This window comes from Saccostrea cucullata, unplaced genomic scaffold (genome assembly GCF_032062105.1).
Source record: "Saccostrea cucullata isolate Sc308-1 unplaced genomic scaffold, CSIRO_AGI_Scuc_v1 ctg4944, whole genome shotgun sequence".
Lineage (NCBI taxonomy): Eukaryota > Metazoa > Mollusca > Bivalvia > Ostreida > Ostreidae > Saccostrea > Saccostrea cuccullata.
In genome coordinates this window covers 1-11,159 of record NW_026929604.1, presented here as the reverse complement: position 1 = coordinate 11,159, position 11,159 = coordinate 1, and the positions used below count along the sequence as shown (strand labels likewise).

Genomic DNA, 11,159 nt, shown 5'->3' with positions numbered 1-11,159 from the left:
ACAGGACTAGTAATTGTCGCCATGTCACAGTAAACACGGACAGGACTAGTGATTGTTGTCATGTCACAGTTAACACACACAGGACTAGTAATTGTCGTCATGTCATGGTTAACACAGACAGAACTAGAAATTGTCGTCTTGTCATGGTTAACACAGACAGGACCAGCAATTGTTGTCATGTCACAGTAAACACAGACAGGACTAGTGGTTGTCGTCATCACACAGTAAAGACTAAAAGGACTAGTAATTGTCGTCATGTCACAGTAAAAACAAAAAGTACCAGTAATTGTTGTCATGTCACAGTAAACACGGACAGGACTAGTAATTGTCGTCATGTCACAGTTAACCCAGACAGGACTGGTAATTGTCGTCATGTCACAGTTAACACAGACAGGACCAGTAATTGTCGTCAAGTCACAGTAAACACAGACAGGACCAGTAATTGTCGTCATGTAACAGTCAACACAGACAGGACCAGTAATTGTCGTCAAGTCACAGTAAACACAGACATGACTAGTAATTGTCGTCATATCACAGTAAACACGGACAGGACTAGTAATTGTCGTCATGTCACAGTAAACACGAACAGGACTAATATTTGTTGTCATGTCACAGTAAACACGGAGAGGACTAGGAATTGTCGTCATGTCACAGTAAACACAGACAGGACTAGTAATTGTTGTCATGTCACAGTAAACACAGACAGGAATAGTAATTGTCGTCATGTCACTGTAAACACAGACAGGACTAGTAATTGTCGTCATGTCACAGTAAAAACAAACAGGACCAGTAATTCTTGTCATTTCACAGTAAACACAGACAGGACTAGTAATTGTCGTCATGTCACAGTAAACAAAGACAGGACTAGTAATTTTCGTCATGTCACAGTAAACACGGACAGGACTAGTTATTGTAGTCTTGTAACAGTACACACGGACAGGACTAGTAATTGTCGCAGTGTCACGGTTAACACAGACAGGACTAGAAATTCTCGTCTTGTCACAGTTAACACAGACAGGACCAGTAATTGTCGTCATGTCACAGTAAACATAGACAGGAGTAATAATTGTCGTCATCTCACAGTAAACACAGACAGAACTAGTAATTGTCGTCATGTCACAGTTAAAACAGACAGGACCAGTATTTGTCGTCATGTCGCAGTAAACACGGACAGGACTAGATATTGTCGTCATGTCACAGTTAACACAGACAGGCGCAGTAATTGTCGTCATGTCACAGTAAACACAGACAGGACCAGTAATTGTCGTCATATCACAGTAAACACAGACAGGACTAGTAATTGTCGTCATGCCACAGTAAACACAAACAGGACTAGTAATTGTCGTCATGTCCCAGTAAAAACAAACAGGACTAGTAATTCTTGTCATGTCACAGTAAACACAGACAGGACTAGTTATTGTCGTCATGTCACAGTAAACACAGACAGGACTAGTAATTGTCGTCATGACACAGTAAATACAGACAGGAATTGTAATTGTTGTCATGTCACAGTCAACACAGACGGGACTAGTAATTGTCGTCATGTCTCGGTTAACACAGACAGGACTAGAAATTGTCGTCTTGTCACAGTTAACAAAGACAGGACCAGTAATTGTCGTCATGTCACAGTAAACACAGACAGGAGTAATAATTGTCGTCATCTCACCGTGAAAACAGACAGGACTAGTAATTGTCGTCATGTCACAGTTAAAACAGACAGGACCAGTACTTGTCGTCATGTCACAGTAAACACGGACAGGACTAGATATTGTCGTCATGTCACAGTTAACACAGACAGGCCCAGTAATTGTCGTCATGTCACAGTAAACACACACAGGACTAGTAATTGTCGTCATGTCATAGTAAACACAGACAGGACTAGTTATTGTCGTCAGGTCACAGTAAACACGGACAGGACTAGTAGATGTCGTCATGTCACAGTAAACACGGACAGGACAAGTAATTGTCGTCATGTCACAGTAAACACAGACTGCACTTGTAATAATCGTCATGTCACAGTAAACACAGACAGGACTAGTAATTGTCGTCATGTCACAGAAAACACAGAGAGGTCTAGGAATTGTCGTCATGTCACAGTAAACACAGACAGTACTAGTACAGTGCTGCTATCCTATAAGTTGACATTTCTATCCTATCCTATCGTGTATCCTGCATCCACAATCCTATCCTGTGATTTCAGTCTAATCCTATCCTATCCTATCCTGCAACTCTCAGTTTTTAACACTGCATGAAAATTCGGCTTTACAAAACAAGTAAAGATAATGTAAATTTATTATTTACAATGCCTTTAACTGGCTTTTCTGAAAAAAGTCAAAGTTGGAAAAGGTAACCTTTACATTAACTTTACATGCACTTAAATATGATGTAATGTCCCACATTGTCTTGACTTTACAAAAAAGTAAAGTTAATATTTACAACCTTTAAACACCATATTTAGGATGTATTAAATCTGATAATTATAGATCTTAAATTTAATTAAATACCATCTTTAATTACCACAAAAGTTAATAATTTCTGTTTTCCATTCTAGTGAATAAAGCCTTATGCAATTTATAAATAAGATTTTTCTTCCAAGTCGATACTGCGGAAGTCTGGACATCATAATTAATATATACAAAGTAACAAAAAGTTGACTTTAAATTTGTTTATTACAATTTTTTTTTACAAACATAAGATCAAAAACATCAAGATTCTTGACAGTATATGTTGCCCACATCCTATCCTGCAAATTACATACATATCAAAGACAGAGTACATTTCACGAATATGTTTTTCATACGTGACATGTTTTATAATAAAACCAACTGTACATTCTTGAATTTAAAGTTGTGAAACACCATAAAACTATGCTCCTCTTTCTTGTGGATATTGGTTTCAGTGGAAATCAACAACTGTCAAAATGTTTTTATCACACCTCCCTTTTCAGAATCTAAAACTTTTCTTCCCATGCAGGCATTCTTCTAATGCTTTTCCTACAAGAAAAAAAAATAAATCTATAAGTATATTTTCAGTGCTGTGCATAAGTATGAATATTTTCAGAGGCATCTGTTATCAGAATTCACAATACCATGATTAATAAAACTAAAAACAATGCACAACCTAATTAATAAATAAAAAGTTCATACATGACCTTTAACCTTAAAAATAAAAATTGTTTTATTTTAATAAGATGAGTGGACCTCTTATTATTGACATATTATATGAAGAATCAATGGGTTAGGTCATGTATCCCTTATCACAAAAAGCCTAATGCCTAAAATTACAATTTGAGAATTATGTACTTTTTAAGGGTACTTATCACAATCAAAGAATAAATCCCTGAAACATAAAGAAATGATAGGTTTTCCTGACTACTCAGTAGTCAGTTTACAAAAAGAACAAAATAGTGCTACATATTTAGCTCAGGCCATACAAAGTTAATTACTTGGTTCTCAGGCCTTTTTTCAAGAAATATTATAAGGGAGGGAGGCATTTTTTTTTCTTTTTAATTGCCCTCAAAACACGATGAGGCAGCTTTTTACATTGTACAAAACCTCAAAAAATGATGAGTGAGGTGATTTGGTGTTAATGTTTTATTGATTTAGCAATAAAAGGGTCAATGAAGCACCCTTGGAAGAGATGTGGGAGGGCCTGAGAACCAAGAAATTAATTTTTTTTGCCTTAGCTGTACATGTGTACAGAATCATAGTCAGGTTATGGTTTAGGATATATGTACCTTTTTCCCAAATAGCATGTTTCTGCTCATGAACTTTTTCCTGATATGGAACAGTAAAAGGACTTTAGGTGAGAGTCCCTCAAATTTAAGATGACAATCATGCTGAAACAGAATTCATTCAGTGATTAACATTTTATACACCTAGACAAATATATAGTCAATATTTTTATTAAAAATTATGAGTTTGAAGCACACAGTCACCAAAGAATGAATTGATTTTGAAAATTCATACACAATGCAATCACAGTTAATAGCTATGAACTGCGAAACACCCTTTTTTTATCAAGAATACTTTAAAATTAAATCTAAACAATACTTGCCATCTATAATATGAAACTTGAGAACCCGCCTCTTCTTCATGGCAGATCTTTTAATTTTCTCATGGTAGGCTGAGTAGCTTGAGCCTATACAAAAGAAATTGAACATTTTATACGAATACATCTGACAATGATGACTCCTGAGCAAGTCAAGCATTAAATAATGTAAATGTTTGTTCAAGTAATATTTCATGATACTTATTATTTAATTTTTTAAAAATGTGCTTGTACCAAAGAACATTGGGATCCTCAATCATGTTTTGTCGTCTTCCTCGCCCCGTCTGGATGTTTTCCCTTCAATAATCTGTATACTGATTTCACTCAACCTGTATTTTAACAAAATGGACACAATGAATTAAAATACAAAATGTTATAAATAAAACAAACTTATTTGTCAATTTTGGAGTTGAAACTCTCAGCCAAGGTATAATTACATCTGTAACTAAGTTTTATGACAACTGATTGTGTAGATTTTCAGTAATTAGCAAAAACCCAGTTTTCAGTTTCAAATTCCCGGCCCGGCTCGGCTTTAACTACTCATTTTAGTCCCACTTTTCTTTGTCTTGTTTAACATTCCAGAGACATACACCTTTACAGAATAAACTGAAACCCATAAACATTTAATCCCCAAATTATCAAAATACTAATCTAACATTCTGGCAGTAAATAACATATACAGCGAAGTTTTGCTTGACTTTCATTGTTTCACTACATGTATGCACAATGTACTGATCTATGCTGAAAGTGAAAACGGCTGGAAATCGTAAACAAACCTGCAGTGCATGCCAATTCGGGAGTTCGAGCAGTTGTCAAGACAAGAATCTCCTGAAATCTAGACGAGGTTTCAAAAAATTACCACAGGTTGCAAACTTCGTCAAAATAGCGATGCAGACCCGCTCCACTTGATTTGAAATGATTGGCTATTCAACCAAATACACAGTGCCATATTTGGTATGGGTTACTTATCAGAGTAGATCGTTCGTTTTACATTCGAGAAGAGTTTACATATTACTTGAATGAAGAGGATAACATAATACTGAGCTGAAAATTGTGTGTAAAGTATGTTTTAGTAGTTTACAATACAGACTGTAAATGTGCGGGAGATTTTATTGATATTTAAGCTTGAAAACAAAACAAATAAACGTAGGACTTATTCACGGCAATGTATGGGAACCAGTCTAAAAGGCAAAGAAAATTCCGCCAAGTAAACAACAAAGAAAGGGATTTGGGATGTTGTCAGTTCACAGTTGTATGTGTACATTATGTGCGACGGTGACTGCAAGGTAATACATGTGTCTTATTTGTTGCGAATAATTCGTTTCATTTTATTATGGAAATTTATCTGTCCCAACACTAGCAGAAATATATAATTAATCTGACTTCGAAATTCCTTCCTCTCTGTTCCCCCAAGTACATGTAACACTCTTCGCTCTCATTTTTTTTAATTTTCATTGTATATTTTTTTGTAGAAAAAAAGGAATGTGGAGCTAATGCATGCTGCTAAGGATGGAAAGGTCTTGTGTTTATTGGTTGTGCCTAAGTAACCAGTCATAGGTGTACCTTATTTCAATTTTAGGTAATGTCTTTTGAGTTTTTTTTAAGTAGAGTGAACAATGCATTTTTCATTCAATATAAATGTAAAATTCTAGAGATAATTTTTTTCAACATTGCTGGATACTCACTACGTGATTTTATCTAAAAAAGTATTTAAATTATTTTCTCACATTTTTTAAAGAGGCCGGGTATGGTGAAGAGATAATTCATTTTTTATTCAAAATTTTATTTTCCATGCATTTGTACAGGGAGTCTATATACATTTGAGGTGAGCGGCAGATTTAATTTTGAAGATGGGTGACTTTCAGATGTTGTGATGAAGATTGTTGAAAGGGATTATCTACATAGAACCAGTCCATATGAATGTGCAAGTCAGGTGAGGATTGGACTTAAATGTGTAATCAAGAAATGTTTATACATAATGTGCGATGGTGACTGCAAGGTAATACATGTGTCTTATTTGTTACGAATAATTCATTTCATTTTATTATGGAAATTTATCCGTCCCAACACTGGCAGAAATATAATAGTTAATCTGACTTCAAAATTCCTTCCTCTGTTCCCCCAAGTACATGTAACACTCTTCGCTCTCATTTTTTAAAATTTTCATTGTACATTTTTTGTAGAAACAAGGAATGTGGAGCTAATGCATGCTGCTTAGGATGGAAAGGTCTTGTGTTTATTGGTTGTGCCTGAGACACCAGTCACAGTTGTACCTTACTTCCATTTTAGGTAATGTCTTTTGAGTTTTTTTAAGTAAAGGGAACAATGCATTTTTCATTCAATATAAATGTAAAATTCTAGAGATAACTTTTTTTCAACGTTGCTGGATACTCACTACATGATTTTATCTAAAGAAAAGTATTCAAATTATTTTCTCACATTTTTTAAAGAGGCCGGGTATGGTGAAGAGATAATTCATTTTTTATTCAAAATTTTATTTTCCATGCATTTGTACAGGGAGTCTATACATTTGAGGTGAGCGGCAGATTTAATTTTGAAGATGGGTGACTTTCAGATGTTGTGATGAAGATTGTTGAAAGGAATTATCAGCATAGAACCAATCCATATGAATGTGCAAGTCAGGTGAGGATTGGGCCTAAAAAAAATTTTGTTTGTTTCCTGTAACCCGACCGACCCATTCAAATTATGCCTGGGTGGATTTTTTTCCCTGACAAATGGCAAAACTTTGTTTGATCAATCAGCTGATTCCATTTATTAAATTAAAATAATAGCTTGTAGCTTAATTTGAGACATAAAATATGTCAACCTAGTTTACGTTTACCTTAAATATAAAGAATAATCATTATTGTAACAACAGTTTCCCCCTACAACTTTCTGAAGTTTGTTTTCTGCCGCCAGGCAGCCATTTTGGATGCCATGTTGGGTGTCCACTGTAAGTATAACACCTGGTATTTTCAGTCTGGGGATGTTTCACCATTCATAAGCAAAAAAAAAAAAAAAAAAATTCCGACCTACCGACCCTTGATTTTTTGGGAATGTTACAGGAAACAAACTTATTTTTTTTTTTTAAGCCTTGGACTTCAACGTGTAATCAAGAAATGTTTATATATTACTTAGCTTAGTGAAAGCACACCACAAACATTTTAAGTATCTCAGTAAGTTTCATGGATATTACAGATGTATCACAATCATATGTTTGACATTGAGTCGCATTGTCTAAATTTCCATTATGTTAAGTTATACATGTTTTAGGTTAAAGCTTGTGCTTTAATTTCAATAGAAGTAATGAAAATCTTTTTAAAATTGTATTGTTTTTCTTTATAATTTTGAAAACGATTTTTTTAGGACTTGTACAGCAGCTGAGTACCTAGATGACTGTTGAACTAATTGGTGAGCAAGAAAAGATGTCAGAGAGGGGAAACCAATTCAGATGTCATGATCAAGAATATATACTCTTATCAATGATATGATCAAGAATATGTAAACTTGTAATGATTTAAAATATCTTATAGATCTGTAAATCACTCTTAATTACTTAATTGTTCACACATTATCATCTACACTTATGCTATAAATCTTATCTGTATATTAATCGCCCCCTCTTATCTAACCCCCTGCTGATCGTAATGACCTGTGTATTGACTCCTGATCTTAAGGATCTTGTAATGTGCTCCTGATCGTCAGGAACAGATCTTGAGTATATATATAGTGCAACAGAATTTTAGAATAAGATAGGAAGATTGAAATATAGAAGACTTAGTAGATAGAACTGTTAGAGATAGATAAAGTTACTCACTTACTTGGACTATTACCTAATATTTCTTTGATTTATATGTACATGTGATTGTTTTACTTGGATTTTATTTTTTGTGAATTATTTTTCCTGAATGTTTCTATTTGTGATGTGCTGTGTAAGTAAACTGTAGACTAGAATTTCGGCATCTATTTTCAAGATATGAGGAACAAGGATAAATTAATTTATTCATGCAAACTGACATTATGAAATGTGTTGTAAGACCGCTCGGTGCGGCGCTACAAACTAACTAGGAAATATCTTGGAGATTTATAGATGAACATGCAAGCATTCATGATTTTGAATGTTATTCAGCCAGAGAGTTTTTACACAAATTTAATTTTCAGTACAGTAATTTAAACTGGATGTGTAATTTTCAGTACAGTTATGTAAAATGAATATATGTTACTTATTATGATTGTCAATTTTCAACAGGACATAATTGTAGTTTATTTATACGATCACTCTTGCAGAACAAAACACACAGAACTTTTTTTCTCTGTGTGCATCATACACTTGTAAACGTTTTACACCATCATGTATACATATTTTACATCGATGACATGTAAATCGAGCACACACATGAAAATGCGTATATCTGAATACATGCAAACATGCATCTACCATAACCTATTACATATTTTCCAAGGTGTGTGAAGTCGAGCACATACATGAAAATGTGTGAAGCTGGACACATACACAAATACACATGCATCTGCCACAACCTATTACATATTTTCCCAGGTGTGTGAAGTCGAGCACATACATGAAAATGTGTGAAGCTGGACACATACACAAATACACATGCATCTGCCACAACCTATTACATATTTTCCAAGGCGTGTGAAGTCGAGCACATACATGAAAATGTGTGAAGCTGGACACATATGCGAACACACTAACATATATCACAGACATAAAAACATAATCTAAACTAAGTCAAGCACAGACAGGCTCACTAGGTGAAGCTGGACTCATACATGATCTCATGCATTTTGCAAACTGCATCCTCACATATATTCTAATAGATTTTTCACCATTTTTTGTGTTTGTGAATATGTAAAATGCATCATTTTGCATTACAAGTTGAGGATGTTATTAGGCTGTACATAAGCGCAAATCAAATAGCCTTTTATGTAATTTTTTTCACATTTTTAATTCAATTTAAACTGCAAAGTTTATTTTATATATGTACATGCACCATAAAGAATGAATAATATTGTACCGGTATTATATTTTAAGTGAAATGGGACCTCCATTTCATAAGCAGAAATGTGAAATTTATACTTATCATCTGTATTTATTTTTAATTTTGTCTCACATGTATCTGAATGTTTAAAGGAAAACAAAAGTCAAAGATAGCTCAATATAATGTTAATATTCAAGGTTATAACTGGATATTGTTTGTGCTGTATATCTGACTCATCATATGATGAGAAGCCAAAATGTAGAATATTTTTGTTTGGAAAATGAAAATTATCAATATGCCAATTTTTCCCATTGTTATATTATTAATTAATATATCATTAATATCAATGTACATATAAAAAATCTATGCCATCCAATCCAGAGAGTTGTAGGCAATCCTGGTGCAGATAATATTTTTTTCTCGTGTTTTGTAGTAGAGTGGGAACACATTGTATGGGTTGAATGTATAAATGGTTTTGGTTGTATATGTTGGCATGGCCAAAGGAAGGCCAATGAGAAATGAGTATTCATTAATGTGTTCAAATCATTCTAAGCCAGTGCTCTTCAATACATACGCATTTTTTTTTTGCTTTATATATAAAATATATATCATATTTGTATAAATATATATAATGGTAATGGAAATAACAAATTGTTGAAATGTATTTTAATTTGGATTTTTTCATACTTGCAAATATTATAGGGTGTTCATGCATTTTTAACTATTGCACTGAATGCACGTCCGGCATTCTCCCTTGAGACATTATTTACATAGCGACGGACACAGGTTTTCCATAGTTAACCATCTATGGTTTTTGCCTGGGCGGTTTTTAATGTCTGTGATAGGGATATAATTTATTACAAGTAGAATATTTTACAAATGCATTCCATTGCTTTATTGTTTCACATTCAATGTAATGTAAGTTAAATATGTATCAAAATAAATGCCAGCTGCTCCAACTAAGCTAACCTGGCTTACAGCATAGTTGTTGTATTATTTGAGGTGTAGTCTGTCAAATAATGATGAGTCGAGTGTTTGATTCTGTAGATGACCATTTCTAATACTAATTTCAACTGGAAATGGATACAAGATAATTTAAAAAGATATCTTTGACATTTGTCTTAAAATTCTGGGTACTGACTAGATTAGATTCTTTAAACCAACTGTAAAAATCCAAAGTATAAGTGTATTAAACAATAGTCAGCATTTAAATAAGACTTTTATAAAATATGTATATTTAATGAACTTTAATATGGCATTAAAGGTGAAAGGTTATATTTAATTATCTTTTCGTGTAAGTAAAGGTTACCTTTTCACCTTTACTTTTTGTAAAGTTATACAAAGATGACCTTGCTTTTTGGAGCACCTTTAATGAAATTTACTTCGCAAGTAAAGTTTTGTAAAGGTGTTTTTTCAAGCAGTGTAAATATTTAGGAATTAACTTGACAAAACGAAAAAAAAGGAATAACCAGCAGAAAAAAAAATTCAGATATAATTATGGTACTCATTTAAATGTTATATATTTTAATGGAGAAAAATAATTGAGATCGGCATTCCATAATTCTCGACTCACCGCACAAATTAAATTTACGATTATCATTACCATATGTTAAAAATTAATGTAAACAAACAGATCGTAATTAAATGTGGGCACGTACTGATTTTGCAAACATATGTAAAGAAATTGGGCTTCCAGAAGAATTAAGGAAAAAAAATATAATTAGCGTTTTAATTTCCCTACTAACAATGATTGGGAGACCCGGGATCGTGACTTTGCGTCCGGCGTGTTATAATCAATTATTTTTTAAAAATCATAGGCCTGTATGGTAATAATGTTAAAGTATGTTTCATGTAAAATTTTATTTTTTCCTTAACTGAGCACCATGAAAATATCATGCATGTACATGTATAGTTAACTGAGCACCATGAAAATATCATGCATGTACATGTATAGTCTAATTGTTCCTGTATAACAGGTTTTTCTGTATGCAATTCTAAAAAAGAAGATATGACTAGACCATAAACCAAACAGACAAGTCAAAATGTAGATCTAGAATATCTTGACTTTCACATATTAAACATTTTAAATGTGAAATTGTTATGATT

At 33.3% G+C, this 11,159-nt stretch overlaps 1 long non-coding RNA gene across 2 annotated transcripts; it reads left to right on the top strand.

The window, feature by feature from the left end:
- The first annotated feature begins 5,800 nt into the window (after positions 1-5,800).
- On the top strand, positions 5,801-6,786 carry LOC134281384 (uncharacterized). 2 transcript variants are annotated; one of them, XR_009995076.1, is made up of 3 exons: positions 5,801-5,983; positions 6,234-6,339; positions 6,568-6,786. It is a non-coding gene; the product is annotated as an uncharacterized LOC134281384 (long non-coding RNA). The 2 variants fall into 2 exon arrangements; XR_009995077.1 differs by having other exon boundaries at positions 5,968-6,049.
- The last annotated feature ends 4,373 nt before the right edge of the window (positions 6,787-11,159 follow it).